Source organism: Chlorocebus sabaeus, chromosome 22 (genome assembly GCF_047675955.1).
Source record: "Chlorocebus sabaeus isolate Y175 chromosome 22, mChlSab1.0.hap1, whole genome shotgun sequence".
In the NCBI taxonomy this organism is placed as follows: domain Eukaryota; kingdom Metazoa; phylum Chordata; class Mammalia; order Primates; family Cercopithecidae; genus Chlorocebus; species Chlorocebus sabaeus.
This window is the reverse complement of record NC_132925.1, coordinates 100582253-100604238: the sequence shown is the minus strand read 5'-3', so window position 1 is coordinate 100604238 and position 21986 is coordinate 100582253. Positions and strand designations below refer to the sequence as shown.

Here is a 21986-nt window from a genome sequence, read left to right as displayed (position 1 = left end):
CCCTCTTTGTGAACTTCTGACTCAATATTGAGTCTGTATTCGGCTCTCCAGGGGACAGAGCCTATGTGGACACTGAGCAAGGTCAGAGCTGCAAGCACGTACACATTGAGGGCAGGGGAGCTGCCAGGGGTGCAAGAATGGGTCTTCAGAGTCAATCGGAGCTGCTTTCCTGGCAAATGTACTCATAAGCTATCCTGGCAGCATTTGCTCTTCACGAAGAGTCGATCAGGCAGTGCGGGCAGCAGGCGGTGTTGCCAGAAACTTGGAACAGATGGGCAACGGAGAAGGGGCAGAGGCCACGACCTTGGGGTGGTCAGCAGCACCAGGTGTCTGCCCTCCAGGCCTCACGCCTGTGACTGTGCAGAGATCGAGCCGACCGGGGCTTGCCAGCCAGTGTGGCTCTCATGCAGGTGATTATCGGGGTGTGCTTTCTATGTAATGTTCCCTCAACTCCATGCCCACCCCACCAATTTCTGTGTTTAGCAGAAATCATGCTGCGTTTCCTTGATGAAGTATTGAGTTTTCTATGGAAGTGTAGGAATAGCACAATTTGGCTCACATCAAAATACTTTGCAGTGAAGCTGCATGGAAGAGGATTCTAGGCTTCCATTTGACATTTTAGAGAATGCCTGAGTGTTACAGGACCCTCTTGCTTGTTAAAAAGCTCCAGATGAGAAAGGCTACTGGTTAATAAAGGAGATTTTTTACATTAGCACAGAGAGGGTGGCTTGAGATAAATTCAGTGTAACGTAGGTGTGTTTGTAAGTCGTCAAAAGCACCATCTCTGTGCTGGTGACACATGTTTTCTAGTATTGATTTTCTGGAAAAGGATGACTGGCATTCGGTAGAATCATTGCAAAATTCACCTGAAAGGCGTCCACATGGTGCCTTGTTTTCTCCTGACATTCTGGGCACCACGAGGAATTATTGTTGTCCTCACCACTAGCGGGGGACTTTTCCTGAACACCTGCTCCTCTTTGGCGTTGTGGGTGTGAAGAGGTCAGAGTGATCCTGTCTTCATGGAGCTTTCAGACACCACAGGGACAGTGTGGCACGAGTGTCAGGCTCGGGTGGGAAGGACGCTTTCCCCAGAAAACAGCTGCCAATTCCAGGATGGCCTTCAACCCCTCCTCCCTCTGTTCCTCCGCCTCATGTCTGAATTAAGGCTGTTCTATTGTAGCGGGGGTGTCATGTTAACTGCAAGTGTGCTTTTGTTCTGGGCAGCAAGTAAATTAATGGTATATTTGCCAAGGACAGCGAGGTTTGATTTGATGAACCCAGTGGGGGAAAAGGAGAAGGGACGTGGCTGAGTGGGGACGTGTGTGATGGGAACAGAAAGGAGCAGCCATGCAGGCTGGTGGGATGGAGGGACAACGCCCGCATTTCCATGGGGTCCGTCGATGTTTGTGCCACTATACCTGAACCTCTGTCTCTACTTCTAAAACCTGCATAGTGAAGAAACTCCTGATGGGCCTGAGTTGTTACTTCCTGTGGCCATTGCTGGGAAGTGCCTCGGACGCCTCTCTTGGCTGGTGACGGCCCCAGGCCTGGACAGTGGGTTCGTACTGGGCTCTGCGAGGGGCTTGGGCTCCACACACAGCAGGCACCTGCTCGTTTCTTTGGACGTGAGATGTTGGCGCTTGGCTTGGAGGCCACCGCGATCTGGGTGTGGTCAGGACTGGTTCATCCTTTGGGGAGAGAGCGCCTGCCCGGGGGCCCCTCTGAGGTGCGTAGCCCTGCACTGACCTCACAGGATACCCTGTCCTCCGGGGACTTCCGGCCATTCCCCTGGACCCTCAGGTGTGGGAGTCAAGTGTGGTGTGTGTGTGTCACGGGCGGGGGTGCTGAGGACACCACGTGTCTGCTCATTCGAAGACACGAGACGCTGCGTGGGCTCATTTCCAGGGCGCCGTTGGCATCTGGGGGTGTGTGGGTGTCTTTCCACTGGCAGGAAATAACTGGTGGCCCATGTTACCTTTTTTGTCTTTTTTTGCCAAAAAGTCCTAATGCCAACGTTGCTGTCCTGCTGTGGGAACTTCCCGTCTCAGGCTCACTGGTCCTCCTGTTTCTGGGCTGTTGCAGGGTTGTGTTGGGATAACTGTGCTAACTTCGTTTGAATTTTCTTCGTGTTCTTTTGGAAGAAGTGTTGACAGCTTGTGCTGCTTGTTCACCCCCAGAGGCGAGGGTGTCCTTTAGGCCTGGAGGAGCACAGCCCGTGCAGGCAGGTGCTCAGCCTCGGCCTCTCCTGTCATTCGCAGCCCTCACAGCACGTTTGCTCTTCGGTCCTCGTGCACACGACTGGGGTCACAGGCTGCTCGCTCTGCTCTTTGAGATCCTCGGAAAAGGTGGTGTTTACACTGAAGGAGATTGGGGGTGTGCGGCTGATTTTTAAATATGAGGAAATGACGGTAATAGAATGAGCAATGCCCAGCACTTAGTCTTGGGCTTGAAAAAATTGTGTTTTAGAAGCAAAGTATCCCCAACTCCAGTTTTTTTCAAATGAAATCTTTTAAAGAGTTCACAAATATAAAAAGCCTAAAACTATGCAACAGAGGGCCTTGAGCCCAAGCCACTGCCACCTCTGTCTCCAAGACACCTCAGAAACTTGTTCTTCCTCCTCAGAGAACCCCCCTTCTGCTCTCCCCTCCACATTCCCCCTCCACACTCCGCCCTCCACACTCCTCCCTCCACACTCCTCCCTCCACACTCCTCCCTCCACAGCCCTCCTTCCTCCCTCCTTCCCCCTTTCCCCCCTCTTTCCCCCTCTTTCCCCCTCTTTCCCCCTCCTTTCCCCCTCCTCTCCCCCTCCTCCCCCCTCCTCTCCCCCTCCTCCCCCTCCTCTCCCCTCCTCTCCCCTCCCCCCCCTCCCCCCTCCTCCCCCCTCCTCCCCCCTCCCCCTCTCCTCCCCCCCTCCTCCCCCCTCCTCCCCCCCTCCTCCCCCCTCCTTCCCCCTCCTTCCCCCCTCCTCCCCCTCCTTCCCCCTCCTTCCCCCCTCCTCCCCCTCCTCCCCCCTCCTCCCCCTCCTTCCCCCCTCTTTCCACTCCTTCCCCCCTCTTTCCCCCTTTTTTCCCCCCTCCTTCCCCCCTCCTTCCCCCTTCCTTCCCCCCTCCTTCCCCCTCCTTCCCCCCCCTTCCCCCCTCCTTCCCCCTCCTTCCCCCCTCCTTCCCCCCTCCTTCCCCCCTCCTTCCCCCCTCTTTCCCCCCTCCTTCCCCCTTTCTTCCCCCCTCCTTCCCCCTTTCTTCCCCCCTCCTTCCCCCTTTCTTCCCCCCTCTTTCCCCCCTCCTTCCCCCTTTCTTTCCCCCCTCTTTCCCCCCTCTTTCCCCCCTCTTTCCCCCCTCTTTCCCCCCTCTTCCCCCCTCTTTCCCCCCTCTTTCCCCCTTTCTTTCCCCCCTCTTTCCCCTTTCTTTCCCCCTTTCTTTCCCCCTTTCTTCCCCCCTCTTTCCCCCTTTCTTTCCCCCTTTCTTTCCCCCTTTCTTTCCCCCTTTCTTTCCCCCTTTCTTTCCCCTCTCCTTCCCCCCTCCTTCCCCCCTCCTTCCCCCCTCTTTCCCCCCTCCTTCCCCCCTCCTTCCCCCCTCCTTTCCCCTCCCTCCTTCACCCCTCCTTTCCCCTCCCTCCTTCACCCCTCCTTTCCCCTCCCTCCTTCACCCCTCCTTTCCCCTCCCTCCTTTCCCCTCCCTCCTTCACCCCTCCTTTCCCCTCCCTCCTTCACCCCTCCTTTCCCCTCCCTCCTTCCCCCTCCCTCCTGCTCCCCCTTCCCCCTCCCTCCTGCACCCCTCCTTCCCCCTCCTTGATCTCCAGGGTAAGCAGATCGATAACGGGTTATAAACACGGAAACGTTTTGGAAAAGCCGTCGTCCACTTGTCAACTCCATCTCTCCTGCCCGGAAGATGTAGGGAGGACCTGCCTTCAGCCCATCCTCATCCCGTAACAGGACAGAAAACCAAGAGGCAGAGACCCAAGGACTAGATCTTCCCGGAAAGCCCCTCCACCCTGAAAGCAAGGAATCTGGTTTGAACGCCCACACCTTCTTGGGGCCATCACTTTCTGCAGCTGAACCCTGTGTACGTGGCCCATTAGTCTTGCTAGTCCGGTGTTACTGGGTCCTGGGAGTTTCTGTGGGCTGATGGCAGGTGTTTACCATTGTGTTTAGAGAGGAGAATAGAACTTTATTGTGTCGAAATCAAACGATAACCATTGCCATGTGATTCCTTGGGTTGGTTGGGGCCGGGGATGCTCACAGCTTTTTCTGAGGGTTAAGTTATTTTTTGAGACACTCTCGCTTTGTCGCCCAGGCTAGAGTGCAGTGGTTCGATCTTGGCTCACTGCAACCTCTGCCTCCTGGGTTCAAGCAATTCTCCCTGCCTTAGCCTCCTGAGTAGCTGGGATTATAGGTGTGTGCCACCACGCTCGGCTCATTACAAAAATGTTTAAAACAGGCAGGGTTTTGCCATATTGGCCAGGCTGGTCTCGAACTCCTTACCTCAAGTGATTGGCCCACCTTGGCCTCCGAAAAGGCCGGGATTACAGGCTTGAGCCACTGCGCCCGGCCTGATCCTGACATCTTTGAAAGCTGCCTTCATGTACCAAAAGTCAGTCTATGTTTGAAATTCAGACTTGAAGAGCCTAGCAGAAGACGGATATACTTCAGCTAGGTAAATAACTATGCATATGTTAAACATATGGGCCAAAATCTACCCCAAATGTTAACTCTTCTGCTTTACGTTTTATATCCATTTATGGTTATTCTTTCAGTATTAAGATTTTTAAAGATTCTTTTGATAATTATGGACAAATTACTAAAAAACCTCAGCTGCATTTGTAACACTTTAAAGTACTAATTGGATGATATTATTTTTCTCAGAGGCATTTTGGATAGCTACATAATTAAGGTTTATCTCTTTGCCAGAAATCTTTTTTTTTTTCTAGATCAGAAACCTGAAAAGAAACAGTCCTTTGCATTAAGTGCTATTTCACTGTGTGACAATCTATTGTTGAATGTGAGAACAAGATCATCGTGTATTTTTGGGATAATTCTTACTTCATAGTGATAATGCTAAGTGTTAAAATTATGGAACAATTTGTTTCTTTGAAAATTACTGTTTGCCTGCTCATCAGGTGGGAGCTGATGAGAACATGGATGTAGAAATTAAATTGTATTTAGCTTGCAAAAAAGAAGTTTAAAAAAAAGCTTTTTTTGTTTTGTGCTACTACTGAAATTGCTTAGCAGTGGAAATGAGGTAATTGCAGGCACCTAGAATTTTATATCCTTCACTTCCACGCTGGGAAGAAATTCTCCAACAAGCACAGCAATCTGACATTCTGATATAGAGACTCCTAGGCATCAAGCCCCATGGAAGGGGTGGTGATTACATGAGCGTTGGCGTTGATGCGGGCACCCTCCAAGCTGGACGCAGGGAGCGAGCAAGGGCAGAAAGAACAGGCCCCTCAGGTGCCATGAGAAAACAAAGTGTTGGCAGCAGTGGTCGTGAGGGTTGGTGCCAGGGACCAGGAAGACGTGGCGGAGGGAGCATGTGCCTCAAGGCAGCCGTGGAACCCGCGGTCCCTCCAGTGAGGTCTGGTTTGCAGAGGACGTGGATGGCCACGCGGCAAGGCCTACAGACCGCTTGGACTTGGTTGTCTCAGAACTCTGGTGGGTGTTGCAAACAGCCCCACAGGGTTGCAGTGCACATTCTACGGACAGAAAGACGACACTTGGAACTGTTCCCGGCACGAAACCAGCGCCCTGCGAACACTGGCCGCTGCTGTCGTGACTGAGTGCTGTCCAACTCGGGGCATTTGCTCTGCTCAGTTCACTTAATTGGGCCAGGAATGGGGTTGCCCTGCCTTCAACAAGTTTGACGCATTGCACGAGGACTCAGTCGATAATGTATTCTGTAAACACGCTCTCCCGCCAAGAGTGAGCGAAGCCCAGGGAGCGGGTGGTTCTTCAGTATTAGCCAGTTGTTTGTGTCGGGGCCAGTTGTGCGGCTGCCAGAGCGAGTGTAACCAGGAAGCCTCTGTCCCCCCGAGGTGGCCAGCGTTCCTGTTACACGCGCCGTAAGCAGAAGGTGGGCACTGCTGGGGAACTTCCTCATGTTCCTGTTTTCTGATTGGAAATTCAAGGTTTCTGAGCATCCTATGTCAAATTTGTACATTGCTGAGATTGTACACATTTCAACACTTGTTTTTCTCTGCTTTTCGGATTATACAGTCTGGCATTTGGCCGTGGCTTCCAGGACAGACTGGATGCAGAGCGAAGTCCTCTCCTCACTGTCAATGTTTGCCGATGTCTTTTTGTATAAAGTTTGTATTTCTTGAGACTTTCAATTAGGTTTTTGCTTAACTAGACTTTTAAAATTGCCATGCACATAATTCTACCAGTTACAATCATGAGCTGACATGGGTTTTTGGTTTTACTTTGATGAATGTTTCACATTTGCATGCTGGATGTGGGGACGGAGGTCATTTATCTGCTTTTCATTTCCTTCTTGGTTATACTTAGTGACTTTCAGGTAAGATGTGGAAGGCGTGGTACAGAGTGAATTGCAGGCCGCACTGTGGTTGGTGGAGGACAGGCGTGGGCAGCAGCGGCGTACACAGTGGATGAGAGAAAATAGGAGACTTCCATCCTCGAGGGAAACACACAACAATTTAAAACACTGATCATCTAGCTTACATGAGGTCCAACAAATTCAGTTTGCAAAGTTTAACTTCCAAGTTAATGTAGTAATTTTTCCCCTAAGTCATTAATTTAGTATCTTATGTTTAAATACATTTTTTTGTCTAAAGCAAGTCATAAATTCTAAAATGAATGACTAAACATGGAATAATTTTGGCATACAGTGCCTGAAGAGAAAACTGCCAGTATGCTAAAATATTGGATACAGATGCTTAAACAATCGAATGCAGCATTCTTACAATGCATGTGCTTTCAGCATGTAACTTGCTGAGTAGTTTTAAGCTCTATTTGTAGGAATGTGTATCTTGAATATTTCAGGTCACCACTGCAGATGTGTGCGTGAGATGTACAAATACTGAATGTCCTTCTTCCTTCCCTTAAATAAAAATTAGCTCCTTTTTTTAAAATTTAAATTTAATTTTTTTTTCAAGTGAACTCTTGCTCTTGTTGCCCAGGCTGGAGTGCAGTGGCACAATCTTGGCCCACTGCAACTTCTGCTTCCCGGGTTGAAGTGATTCTCCTGTCTCAGCCTCCTGAGTAGCTAGGATTACAGGCACCCACCACCATGCCCGGCTAATTTTTATACTTTTATTAGAGATGGGGTTTTGCCATATTGGCCAAGCTGGTCTCAAACTCCTGACCTCAGGTAATCTGCCCACCCCGACCTCCCAAAGTGCTGGGATTACAGGCGTGCGCCATCGTGCCCAGCCAATTCCCTTCTGTACTGATTTATACAGTTGTTTTTACTTTTCTTTTTTTTTGAGACAGGGTCTCACTCTGTCGCCCAAGCTGGAGTGCAGTGACGCAAATCTTGGCTGACTGCAGCCTTCCCCTCCTGAGCTCAGGTATCCTCCCACCTCAGCTTCCTGAGTAGCTGGGAATAGACACATGTCACCACGCCCAGCTAATTTTTTTTTTTTTTTTTGTATTTTTTGTATTTTTAGTAGAGACAGCGTTTTGCCATGTTTTCCAGGCTGGTCTTGAGCTCCTGTACTGAAGCGATCTGCCCGCCTCAGCCTCCCAAACTGCTGGGATTACAGGTGTGAGCACCACATCTGGCCCAATTTTTTTTCCTTCCAGGATTAGAAGGAGACTTTCAGAAAACCCTTCAACCTTACAAACTTAATTTTCCGTAATAATATGCCTCTAGGATAAAAACAAGACAGAAACAAAGAAGTATGTGTGGACTACAGTTAAAAATTTTTAAGGCAACGTAGCTTAGGAGAGTTGACATTTACAAAGAGCAGGAGGTCCATTCAGTGCCCTCTAGGCATTGGGAACGGCGGTCTGTGGGCGACCCTAATGTGTGCGGCGTCCTGAGACGTGATCGTGGCGCTCACGCTTTTACCGAGGGCCTCCCCCCGGAGTACCCGAGGCCCTTCTTCTGCAGTCGGCCAGCTAGGCAGCAGCTGCTGGAGAAGGAACACACAGTAAAAGACAGATGTACACGGTGTTATTGTGGCAGAGAGGTTAAAACCAGGCTCACTCTGTTCTTACTGTTTTAAAAAGCTACTAATGAAGTCCTTAAATATGTATTGCATTTCAGGATTTTAAAGCAGTGGTGGATGTGTCTGTGTTTCTCTCTAGCTCCCATTCGGGTGCTCCCTGCGAAGAGAGCTCAGAGATGCCACGTTTTCTTGTTGAGATGACGGGGCCTGGAGAGGTGTGAACCCCGTGATGGGGGTTGACTGACCTGTGGGGAGGCTGGGTCAGCGTGGGGATCCACCCCCACTCCACGTTCCTGTAGGAAATCCACAGTTCTAAGTCTTTCTGATATGGGTAAGATGAACCTGGAAGAGGTGTTATTTTTTAAGAAGTAAGTGCCATGCTCTTTTTTCCTCATACTTCTCCGTGTTTAAGCAGCATTGAAGGATAAGGCACTACTAGCATGTTGGTTTGGAAACAACCTTGTTGGTTATTTTACGTTGAATCTGATATTAAGGTTGTCTGGTAACAGAAGTTTTCCTTTAACAACATGGAACTCTGTTGAATCTGTTGCCCCATTGGCTGAGCCGTCTGAAGTCGGTGCGGTGGCAGCTGAAAACGCCGCTTCCCCTTGGAGGAAGACTCTGGCTTGGCAGGAGGCACCGCCCTTGATTGAGGGAGTGAGGCGCCTTTGCAGGGCCCCCCACACCGCACCTGCGGTTCTCTCCTGCCCCTGTTGGCTGGCCAAGCAGCCTCACGACAGTGTGCTCAGCGTGAACGTTCACGGGGCAGGTCAAGGCTTTTTTTCCAGAAACACTGACTTCGGAAATGGCCAGTCGTGTGTGTTGAGCATGGCGAGAAAGACTTACGTGTGTTTCAACTTCTTGAACAAAGCAAGTTGGTGTTTCAAAGGCTAATGACTTTGCTATGATCAATATTCGGGAGAAAATAGGGTTTGATGAAATAGAAAGACAGGAGTGGCAAGTGACATGCTTGTGCCCCGTATGACTAAGCGATGACCTGGCCCTTCCACACCACGGCTTCTGAGCAGCCAGCGTTGCAGATACTGGGTCAATTTAGATGGGACTCCTGGAACTGTCAGCCACCCGGGAGAAACACAAGTAGTTCTGTGTGCCCACGATCATGGTTCCCGCTACTGTGTCCAACAATGTGCCAGGTTCCGATTTCAGCATCGGGGCAGACACAGCCCTGAACGCTATCACCGACGTAAGTCCGTGTGTGCCTCAACAGACGGGCGCCGGCTGACGCTAACCCGAGTGCCCCGGCCCTTTTTATCTACCAGTGCGCTAGAAACAGCCTTTTACAAATACCACGAATGAGAGCTTCTCGTTATTCCTCCCCCGCTAGAAAATGTTTTTAGACTCTGAGCATTTTTTATCTCATTCTCAAAAAACTTTTACTGCCTCTTCTTCTGTGTGGCCACCGGCGGGGACGTAGCATGGCCAATACCCCGGGAGTGCCTGTGAGTACCTGCAGTGCTGAGGAGGGCTGGGCCGCAGTCTCCTGTGATTGCACCAGCATTAAAATCCGCTTTTTTTTTTGTAAATGCTGAGCCTAAATTTTCTTTAAACCTCCAATACCCATTATGATGAACCCCTGCCTTGATGTTGAGGGTAGAAATTGAACTGAATATTTTATAATGGTAGTCATTGTCCTGAACGCACCATTGCATTTGTTATTTCTTCGGTCTTGGCTGTTGACCTCATTTTCCCCTGTGTAAACCAGGGATGTTAAATTACATCTAAGGCAATACTGGGGCTAGTTGAGTATTTTGCCAAGAGACAATAATAAAACATAGAAATATATTCTTCTGGTTTTTTTGTTTCGTTTTGTTTTGTTTTGTTTCTTTGTGAGACAAGATCTTACTCTGTCTCCCAGGCTTGAGTGCAGTGTTGTGATCTCAGCTTACTGCAGCTTCAACCTCCTGGACTCAGGTGATCCTCCCACCTCAGCCTCCCGAGTACCTGGGACCACAGGCACGTGCCACCATTCGCGGCTATTCACGTGGGAGTCTGAAGATCTGTACCTAATGCAGGAAGCATTTCATTTTTTTTTTTAAATTTTAATGTCTAAAATTTTTCACTAATTCTCAAGTTTTAATTTTTCTTGTCCGACTTAGTTCTCACGAATATTTTTCAGTTTTTCTTTGCTTTTTTTTTTTTTTTTTTTTTTTTGTAAACCCTTGGCATGAAACTTATTTCTAGCACTGGTAAATAAAAAAAAGCATTTAACATACAGCACCTGTAGTAAGTAACGTTTAGCACTCGTTTCTTGCTTTTCTGAGCATCTTAAACTCTCTTCACTTTCTTTGCGAAGGAAATCTGCCCAGGTTTTCCCGTGTTCACTGGCTTTGGGGGCAACTTTCACCTTATTTTTGGCAGTCACTAATCTCTGACCTAGACGTTGCTTCTGTTCTCCTGGTGATGGGTGTCACGGCTTTGCTGCTGCGGGGCCGGCCCCTCTCTGAGCTGACCTTCCTGCTGGGAATGTGAAGATACCTAGACGTTGCTTCTGTTCTCCTGGTGATGGGTGTCACGGCTTTGCTGCTGCGGGGCCGGCCCGGCTCTGGGCTGACCTTCGCGCTGGGAACATGGACATGAGTGTCTTGTTTCAAAGAGGGGATTCCAGCATGGCTTTCGCTGCTCTTTCGCCAGCTTTAGCTGGATTTTTGGGTCTGTGAAAGTTGGGTGTGCAATGGGAGGGATTGAAGCTTCTTTTTTTTTTCTCCTAATTGTTACCTAATTGAATCTTACCCAGAGAGAATGGGTGGAGAATTTGAGAGCAATCACTGCAGTTAGTTGAGCATCTGAAAGATGTGGGACAAAGCTGGTGTTGAGCTCCCTGTTGCTTTTTTATTTTCAAGTTTCCACACAAAGTAGAGGTCCTTGTGGTATGTGATGTACACTTCCAGGCTTGAAAAAAATCTCTCTTTAATTCCAGGGTCCTCTGCTATAAATAACTTTCTATTTGTTGTTTTTCAGTTTGTAAATATGTAACAAATGTGTAGGGTCAAAATTTGAAAACCGAAATACGTGAGGCAAACACCCCACAAATGATCAGTTCCAACTGCTTTGACTTCCCTTGGAGGGACTGTGTGATTTATTACGCGATTGTTTTAAATTCAGTTTTTCATTCATTCGAGTTACTCAAAGCTAGGTTAAACAATTTCATTTTCTTTCTTTTTTTTTTTTTTTTTTGTTTTTCTTTTTTTTTTTTTTTTTTTTTTTTTTTTTTTTTTTTTTGAGACAGGTCCTCACTCTGTTTCCCAGGCTGGAATGGAGTGGTGCAATCACGATTCACTGCAGCTTCCACCTCCTAGGCTTAAGCGATCCTCCCACCTCAGCCTCCTGAGTAGCTGGGACTACACGTGCATGCCTGTAGAAATAGAATAATTTTGTAGAATTACAAAATTTTAATTCTGTAGAAATAAAATAATTTTTTTTATTTCTACAGAAACGAGGTCTCCCTGTGTTGCCCAGGCTGGTCTGAAACTTCTGGGCTCAAGCAGTCCCCCTGTCTTGGCCTCTCAAAGCATGGGGGTTACACGGATAAGCTACCGCGCCAGGCCTGAAGTTAACTGATCACAATAGAGAAAGAACTGGAGCATGTAGTTAGTTAAGGCTTCCGTTGGCCAGGCACAGCCACCTTGGTAAGGGTATGTGTGTGTCCTCATTGCGCTTCTGATCCTGAGCTCCGAGGAATGAGGCTGTCTTGGGAGTGCTGTGCTTCTAGTCTCGTGATGGGTGAGTGACGCCGGCCGATCGAGGTCACCCTGGCAAATGCAGCAGCTGCTCTGGAGCCGGGACAGGGATGAAAAAGCTGCTGAGGGTCCCTCTGTGGATGCCTGAAGGGAGAGGGACGGAGATGTGAACATGGCAGCTGTGTTCTCCAGAGTCCTGTTTACTGACGGCCAAACAGGATGAAGCCTGAGAAGGTTTGGATTTGGGTCTGAACTGGGCTTGTCTGGCCATAGAACAGGAGCTGGTGACGAACTCAGGATATGAGGGTGTGAGGCGACTTGATGTGGATGGCTCCGGGTCGCTCCAGCCACTGTCCTGCAGCCGTCGGAGGCTGAGGATGTGTGGGAGTGAGCGTCTCTTCCCTGTCCGGCCACACCCTCTGTGCCCCATGACTCATGGCCTGGTCCTGGGCAGCATTTATGTTTGGGGTCTGTGGATGGCTCCAGTTGTTCAGTAAATTCGGTGATTCTCATTGGGATGATTGTGCCCCAGGGGATGTTTGCACCGTCCAGGGAGGTTTCTGGTTAGAACTGGGAGAAGGGATGCTCCCAGCTTCTGGTGCTGGAGACAAGGGACGCTGCGGAAAGTCCCTCCAAGCACAGGGCGGGCTCCATAGTAGGAGTCTGGCTCAGGACGTGGCCGTGTTGTGCTTCAGAAGCCTTGGGCGGATCTGATACGGTGAAGTCGTCATTTTCTTTGGACACGTGTGTCCTCATCCTCACTCGTGATTTCCTTCTTGCCAGCATTGATGCTTAGCTGACGCCACAGCCCCTCAGAATCTATGCGGTGCTGGTGAGTGGGTCTTCCAGGCAGAACAGAATGAATGAAATACCTCAGAGCAGGTGTTACACATTCTCAGGATATGGCTGCAGGGAGTTTCGGTTGGACTCCTTTCATTCCCTAGTGCTGGCTGGTGCATTACTCTGTCCTGTAAGCTTGATCAGGTCACATCAGAAACACAGTAGGTGGGTGTCACACTGCCGTCAGGTGTCGCGAAGGTGGCGGTGACCACAGCATTGAGAGTAATTCCTTGTCATAGTGGCCCCACCACGGACCCAGGGGCTCGGCTGTGTTCAGTCTTGAGAGTTTTATGCTTTTCTGGGCAGGGTCTCCCCCATCTTGAAGCTTCCCTCCCCTTTTTTGGAGACTGAAGGAAGGAGAAGAGGAGCGATAGGGAAGGAGGGGAGAGAGGATTTGCAGCAATGTGGTCATTCCCACAGATTTCAATGTGGAGTTAAGGAGCCGAGACCTCCCCCACCTGCCCTCTTGTGTGCCTCAGGCCCCTCCTGGCCCCAAGTCACCCACACCCTCTGGCTTCCAGCCAGGGCTTCGTGGAGAAGCAGCCAGCTCCCCGTGACCACTCTTGGTCAGTCCTGACCTTGGGTATTCTACAGGAAAGGAGTGACATCACCTGTCTGAAAAGCATAAGGAGCCCCCCACGTGATGGTGCTGACGGGGCCACATCCTGGGCACCAGGCCAGCGAGTATCCCCAGATGAGTGTTTCTGGCTGGCAAGCAGGCTGCCATTTGGATTGAAGTCCTGCACAAACTGCCATGGCCAGAGCCTGCAAGGCAGAGCCTGTACAGAGCAGCCCAAGAACTGGGCATGTGCTGGGCCTGGGTGGATGTGGAGGCCATGCCATGGGGTGCGGGGGACCCTGCTCACAGCTCACTTCCTGGTTACCCAGCACTGACCCACCCACCTTACCCTCCTACCCACCACGCTGTGAACTCACCTGCCACAGATCTCCACCCACTGTCCGAATCCCTCGGCCCACACGGGCTCCTGGCCTTGGGATGCTTTGGGTTGCACCAGGGTTGCAGAGCCTGGGTCGCTCACTGTCCAACTCTCCCGGGGAGATGTGGGCCCCGCCCTGCGTCCCAACAGTAGCATTTCTGCAGCAGATGTGGGGATATTCACAGGAAGAGGGACATGTCCAAGTCCATAAATAGTTGGTTTTGCCACCAGGTGGATGACAAAAATGCCTTGCTGTGTGGGGCCGCTTGGAGGTGGGAACAGTGAGCGTGTAGACCTGTCCTGCTGTTACCTTGGTTAACACCTTGAGGTGGAGTCTGGAAAATCCCGGTGCACATGGGCTCCAGAACCGCTCCCCTTTCTGACACCAGAACCCATTTCCCAGTGGAACCCCAGAGCAGTAACTCGGGCTCTTGCTCGCCTGTGTGGCTTTGTGTGCGGCTTCCTGCCGGTGAGCAGAGATGTGGTGTGGGGCTGAGTGTGACCCGCCGGTAATCCAGCTGCCTGCCTCCTTCCCTGCCTGAGCGTGGAGGCTGCCTCTGCACGATGAAGGCTGTCACTTGGTATGGTCCTTACAGCTGTGTGCCCATCCCACTGATCGTGGCCGGCCTGCAGGAAGCTACAGGACTGGCTTTGCCTTTAAACCTGCTGACCATCCTGGCCTCCCTTACCCACGATGAGATGCCGAGAGCTGAGCTGTCCCGCTCGTGACTAACTCACCACTGCCTGCAACCTGCTCTGCTGCCTGCCTCACACCCACCCTGCTGTGCTGCCTGCAGGCCTCCCCTTTCACGAGGACCTGGACTGTGCCCAGGCAGTCCCCTGTGTCACTGAGGCCTGTCCTGCTACCGCATGGCCTCCAGAGCTCCCCTTGGCCCCTTGACTCACATGAACCGGTTTCCCTTGGTGATTCAGGCCCCTTCTGTCCCTTCCTGGAACTCAGCGCAGGCCCTGGGGCTGGCAGGTGAGCACCCGGCACCCCCCGCTAACCGCTTGGCCCTGCTGCTTCAGGCTTACAAGAGCGCGTGCGACATGGCTGAGGCGTGAGGCCGCCGCCAGGAGCTTTGCATCCCCCTGTGTGTGGTGCCGGCCACGATTAGCAACAATGTCCCGGGCACAGAAATAAGCCTGGGCACTGACACTGGCCTGAACGCTGTTGTCTAGGTAAGAGAACCCCATTGCCTCCCATTGCTTTCTTTCATTTATTTTAGCAATTTGTTTCTTCTGTGCTAAGAATGAGCCAGATTTATTATTACTCTTCCCCACCCTCCCCCACTCTTTATTAGCTTGACTTATGTCGGTCACCCTGGCTAGAACAGGGTAAATTATTTAGCTTCTCTGCCTTAGGGAGAATCTGTCTTTATTGATTAAAAGTGAGATGATATATTCAGTCCTTGGGGTCATGTTTCTATCCCACCTAGACTAGGGGAGCGGTGAGCACCATTTCTCTGGAGCCTGCCTCTCCTGCCTGCGTTGACTAGCGAGGCTGCAGGACCAGCTGTGGGAGCCTGCAGGAAGGGGTTTGAGTGCGTGGTACGTAAGAGTTCTGGGACACAGCCGTGTCCACTGGGGGCCGCTGCCTGGAACCACAGCCTTCCTGGTGAGATGAGAGGTTCTTGAGAGAGCTGAAATCAAGTCCTCCTGGGCAGGCAGCTTCACCAACATGTGCTTTGGGAGGAGTGGATCCTGCCGGTGATGGGCGTGGTGCTGACAGCCACATGGTGGCCCCTCAGGTCCCTGATAAGCTGACCCACCTCTATGGTCATGAGCTGGACATGAGGACCTGTGGGAGTTCCCACAGGCCTTTGCTGCAGAGAGTGTCCTCACTCAGCTGCAAACGGGACTATGGCCACCTTGGCAGGTGGAGTCACATCAGTGGCTTGTCCGCCTGGTGCCTTCTGAAGAGCAGCCACTGGCCTTTACCTTAGATATTCACATCCAAACCACCTCCGGAGTTTGCGGTGAAAACTCCCAGCCCTGTTGGAGACTCCTTAGTTCAGCTTGGCACAGAACCTCGGAAAACAGCGGTTCTGTTCCAGGTTCTTCCTTCAGAACTGACTTCCAGTGCAGGGAAGGGAGCGGAGGGGCCGTGAGATCGGCTGCAGCCTCCTGTGCCTCCCACTCGAGCTGAGGGCCATCTCTCTCCTGGGCTTCTCCTTGTCGTGTTCCCTGGTGCTGTGCTGGCCTTGCAGAGGCTGGCCCCGGCTCGTTCCCTGGACTTTCTTGGGCCCCGTGTTTGACCCCTGTTCATTGAATGCCATTATGTTCCGGCCATCGCTGGCTTCGCTCTCCTTTAGCACCTTGTAGATGTCCACACATGCTTCCACCCTCGCACCCCACGTGCGGCGCAGCACAACCCCGGCCAGCGGCTGTGCTTTGCTGCGGGTCCCTTGCTGTAGCAGGGACGGGACCCCTACCCCCTGCCCCGTCTGGCCACCGACTTCAGTAGAGGCTCGGCTGCCATGAGCGATAGCAGTCATGGGAAAACTGGCCTCCCTGCAGATTCACAGAGCAAGGTGGTTCTCACAGAGAAGTCAGAGGCTTTTTTCTACCTTAACGCTGTAGCAAACGCCACCTTATCTTTCACCACCAATGTATAGTCCTTTACACCCACGGAGCAACGTGCCGGTGATGTTTGAACTGTAGCCTGGGGCTCTCGCTCCCATGGGACTCCTTAGGGAATTTCCTAGCAGGATCGTGTGTGTGTGCCCTTGCAGGGGGTTGTGTCTGCCAGGCACATCCCATTGTGTGGCAAGAATGGCTGAGGTCACAGGCTCTGCCTGACGAGTGCGGCTCACAGCTGCTGTCCACGCAGGGCCACGCTTGGGATCGGCCTTTTTCTTGTCAGTGCTACTTTGACTAATTGCCTGAGGCACGGCTGGAGTGACTTGCTATTTTTAGAAACTAATTCAGGCTTCAGATGCCATCTAGGTAATGAGGAGAGAGTTCAGGAAAGCTGTATCTAAGCTCCAGCAAAGGCGGATTCTTCCATCCCAGCTGTCACTGCGTTTACACTGAGAGGAGCACACGGTCGGGGGCGTGGCTCAGGTGTCAGGGCTGAGCTGTTCCACGCACCCACAGCAGTAGCCTGGCGGGACCAGAACTCAGACCCTCTCGGGCACAAATCAGCCTCTTGGGAGAGCTGCTTTGCCTGCAGAATTCTTTTGCCATTAAGCGATTGTCATTCTTTGAATGAGTGACAGTAATTCCCCACCTCAGGGTGGGCTGCGGGGGAGATTCAGTTGGAAAAATAACCCATGAGGCTTTGTGCCTCTGGGGGTCCTGATGCCCCACCCACATTTTCCTTCCCATGCCCGGGATTCTCTAACACCAAGGGCAAGTCTTAAAGCCTTATGGCATCTTAAGTCTTAGATCGCAATTAGAGAGAGACCCAGTACAGGTGGAACAGTGACACCCTCAGAATTCTGCACTGGCCCTTCAAGAAGGCAATTGTGGGCTCTTTGGACTTTTGACGGGTTTCTGTCCTCTGTCCTTCCTAAGCACAAAGACGGGAATTCTTCCCATTGCCTGTTTCTCTCCCCACCTCGGCTTCTACACAATGCAAAGAGGCCTTCTAACTAGAGCCCGTGTTCAGTTTGAATACATCAACCAATTATTTTGGGAGGAAAAGAATCTGTCAAAAAACCAAGTATAGGTTGGAATGGTTTAATCAAGCCTGTGTTTATTCAACAAAATGCGCTTTTAAATTTCATCCGAGGTACTCAAGTGAAAATTTCCCAGTGGATGTTAAACTTTCGTACATAGACTCTCATGTGGCTCCCAGTCTCAAGTCCACACCCCGACTTCATGCTTTTACTCTTGGCTGAGTCCCATGGAGGCCTGTTAGGGAATCCTGCAGGATCAGCCCTTGACCAGGACGGACGGATGGACAGACGACTGCCTGGGGAATACTGTGCTTATGTCATTCAGAGACAAGTATTTCTTGAGCGCCTGCTGTTTGGACTCGGCGGGGTCCTGCTGATGGTGCAGTGGTGTGAGCCCAGCCCACCGTTCCTGCCCTCATGGAATTTGCAGCCTAGTGAGGACTGCAAGTTAAATAACCACGAGGTAACTGCAGGGAGAGACAACGGGGTGATTTCTATGAAGAGAGGACATGGGGTGCCCCGAGAGCCCCTGACAGAGGGAACTTTGCGGTCCTAGAAACCAGGCGGCATTTTCCTGAGGAAATGGCATTTCCCTCTGGGTCAGAGCTGAGGAAGGTGCCTGTGTGTGTCCCGTGGCCGCTGTGACCCTGACCATACATCTGGGGCTGGAAAATAATACTCCCTCTCCCACAGCTCTGGAGGGCAGGAGCCATCGACTGAGACCGGAGTGTTTGCTCCAGGAGAGTCCCACGTGGCCCATTCAGGTGCCCAGAGCTGCGGGCCTTGCACGCCTTGTTCCCTGGCACCGCCTCCTCCCATGTGGGTGTGCAGCATCCTGCTCCACGGCCTTCAGCCTCTGCACCCCTCATCTGCCGATGCAGGTCGTGGCACTTAGGGCCCACCTGGGTAGTCGTCAGAATTCACCTTTATCACCGCATGAGGGAACAGTCCCAGGTTGCAGGGATTGGGACCGGGATTCCCTTGGGGGTCGCTCTCCTGCCCACCACTGTGCCTGAATGTGACGCACACGGCGGCCAGCATATCCAGAGGCCCCAGGAGGACCTGGGGTGGCTGGAGCTAGAGTGGGACCTGGTGTCAGAACCAGGCGGAGCAGGGATTCTCGAGAAAGGCTTGACGTGTACTTGAAGTTAGCAAAGGGTTTTCAATGACTGGATCAGATGAATGTTTTTTATAGATGGGTCTCCAGTCTGTGTGAACAGATTGGAGGGTGCCAGGGTGGGAGCTGAGGCACAGGTAGAGGCCCCGCGAGGTGGGGCCCAATAGCCACCCCCTCTCCCCCACTTGGCTATTGGGCGCCCCCTCGCAGGGGGGTGAGGCACCTCCCACGAGGTGGGGACCAATAGCCATCCCCTCTCCCCACCTTGGCTGTTGGGAGCCATGGTGGACTCATAGCCTGTTTAAGATATTGTGAGTAATATCGTCTCCCCCTCTGGAAATAATGAACTCTTTCACAGACGGGTGTACACCTTCAGTGTATTGCTCAGGGAACAGTGATGTAATTATTAAACATCAAAAATTGATTGTAATAATTATCAATATTATCAATTAATATTTTACCATTAATATAGATAATTATTTTAAATAGATGATGTCAAAAATTAACGTTTAATAATTATATCATTTATTAATGTTACTAATTTTTAATATTATCGTTTTTTGCCAGCATCACTCAGTATTAAGATTAATTGTTGATATTTTATTATTAATAGTGTTAATATTAATTATTAATACTCATCGTTAATATTTTTAATCAGTATTAATATTTAGTATCTTGTCATTAATGTCGATGATTAATATTAATTTTTATTATATTTATTAATATTAATAATAGACTTGTTCCTCATATCCGACAGGAAGAAGATGATATTACTCCCAATATCGCAGAAAGTGTACATTCCTCTATGATGTTTTTCCTAATAACCAGGGGATAGAGGATGATATTATTGAAACTACCACAGTGTGTGTACATCCTTTCGATCATCTTGTTCCTTCTATCCAGGGTACGAGAAGATGATATTACTCCCAAAATCGCAGAGGGCCTGGACCTCCACTGTGATATTTTCCCTCACATCCAGCCGGGGAGACGAAGATATTAGTAATAGCCACCCGGGGAGAGGAAGATATTACCCCCAATATCACAGGGGTGTACATCACCTTGTGATGTTGTTCTGTATATCCTGGGATGGAGAAGATAATACTAATGGCAATATCGCAGGGGTTTTACACACCCACTGTGCTGTTGTTCCGAACAACATGATATGACTCCCAGTATCACAGGAGGGGTACATCCTCCTGTGATATTGTTTCTTATATTCAAGGGGAGAAAATGATATGACTCCCATTATCGCAGGGGTTGCACACACCTCCTGCGATATTGTTCCTAATATCCCGAAGAGGAGAGCATAATATTACTCTCAATATCTCAGCGGGTGTACACCTCGTTTGTAATATTTTTCATAATATTCAAGATGGGAGAGGATGATAAGACTCCCAATATGCCAAGAAGTGTACAGCCGCCTGTGATATGGTTCCTAACATCCAGGTGGGGATAGGATGATATTACTGCCCATATCGCACGACTTGTAAAACCCCTTCGATATTTAGCCTACGACCCTGAGGGGAGTGGGTGATATTACTCCCAATATCGAAGAAGGTGTACACCCCTCTGAGACACTACACCCAACATCCACGTTGGGTGACGATGACAATATGCCGAATATCGCAAGGGATGTACACAAACCCTGGGATATTGTTCGTTATATGTAGAGTGGGAGAAGACGCTATTACTCCCAATAACGCAGGGACTGTGGCTGTACACCCCTCCTGTGATATTGTTCTTAATATCCTAGGCAAGAGAGAATGATACTACCCCCAACATCACAGGGGGAGTACACCCACCCAGTGATGTTGTTCTTAATGTACTCAACCTCCCACCTCCAGGGATATCGTTTCTAATATCCAGGGGAAGAGAGGATAACATTATGCCCAATATTGCAGGGGAGTGTGCACACCCTCTGTGATGTTGTTTCTAGTATCCAAAGGTAGAGACGATGATGTTACTGGCCATATTGCAGGGGGTGTACACCCTTCTGTGATATCGTTTTTGACATTCAATGGGGGAGAGGATAACACGAATCCCAATATCGCTGAAGGTGTACAGACCCCTGTGATGTAGTTCCTAATGTACAGGGGAAAGAGAAGAGTATTGCTCTTAATATCGCAGGCGGTGTAACCACCCTGTCCCCTGTATGCTGTTCCTGATATGCAGCGGGGTGTGGAGGCTGATAGTACTCCCAATATCCCAGAAGGTGCACACACACCTGTGATATAGTTCCTAATATCCAGCGGGAAAGAGGCTGATTTTACTTTCGATATCGCAGTGGGTGTACACCGCCCCCAAACCTGGGGTATTGTTCCTAATATCCAGGCGGGAAGAAGATGACATGGATGACAATTTCGAAGGGGGTGGACAACTCTTCTGTGATATGGTTCCTTATATCCAGGGGGTAAATGGATGTTATTACTCCCAATAAAGTAGGAACCGTACAGCCACCCTGGGATTTTGTCCTTAATAACCACAGGGGAGAGGTGATATTAATACCAACATTGCAAGGGGTGTACACCCCTCCTGTGATATTGTTTCTTATATCCAGGAAACGAGAAGATGGTATTACTACCAATATTGAAAAGATATACAACCCCCATGAGATATTGTTCTAAAGTTACAGGAGGAAAGAGGATGAGACTCCATCCAGTATAACAAGGGGTGTATATCCAGCCTGTGATGTGAATCGTAAAACCTAGAAGAGAGAATGACATTGCTTCCAAAAACACACGGGGTGTACACCCACCCTGTGACATCGTTCCTGTCATCTAAAGGTAGAGATGATGATACTACTCCCACTACCGGAAAAGGTACACACCCCCCTGTGATATTATTCCTCATAACTTGTGGGGGAGAGCATGATATTACTTCCAGTATGACAGTGGCTTGACACCCGGTCTGTGATATTGGTTCTGCACACCAACTCTGTGCCCCTCGTTTCCCATGCGTTCTCTCCACACTTTTGGAACCTCGGGGGAGTCTTTGTCTTTGGTTACAGATGAAGAGACGAAGGGTCTGAGAGGTTAAGCAAGTTTGTTACTGGAAAGTGGTTCCGATCCAGACCCCAAGAGAGGTTTCTTGGATCTCACAGAAGAAAGAATTCGGGGCGAGTCCATAAAGTGAAAGCAAGTTTATTAGGAAAGAAAAGGAATAGAAGAATGGCTACTCTGGCCGGGCGCAGCGGCTCACTCCTGGAATCCTATCACTTTGGGATGCCGAGGCAGGTGGATCACCTGAGATGAGAAGTTCGAGACCAGCCTGGTCCAACATGACAAAACCCTGTCGCCACTAAAATACAAAAAATTAACCGGGCGTGGTGGCAGGTGCCTGTAATCCCAGCTACTAGGAAAGCTGAGGCAGGAGAATCGCTTGAACCCAGGAGGTGGAGGTTGTAGTGAGCCAAGATCACGCCACTGCATTCTAGTTCGCCCAACAGAGCAAGACTCCATCTCAAAAAAAAAAAAAAAGAAAAAGAAAAAGAAAAGGAAAGAAAAGAAAGGAAAAGAAAAGAAAAGAATGGCTGCTCCATAGGCAGAGTGGCCCGAAAGGCCGCTGGTTGCCCATTTTCATGGTTATTTCTTGATCATACACTAAACAAGGGTTGGACTATTCATGAGTGTTCCAGGAAAGGAGT

General features: G+C 50.2%; 1 protein-coding gene across 3 annotated transcripts in view; it reads left to right on the top strand.

The window, feature by feature from the left end:
- LOC140709874 (beta-defensin 109-like) overlaps nucleotides 1–21986 on the top strand; it is a 167578-nt gene that overhangs the window by 116465 nt on the left and 29127 nt on the right. Inside the window, exon 4 of one of the 3 annotated variants that reach the window (XR_012090673.1) lies at nucleotides 4927–6495. The exons of the other annotated variants lie outside the window; for them this stretch is intronic. The gene's annotated coding sequence lies outside the window, so the exon portion shown is untranslated. Of the gene's footprint in view, nucleotides 1–4926; nucleotides 6496–21986 lie in introns of those variants that run through there. 3 annotated transcript variants of the gene reach the window in all.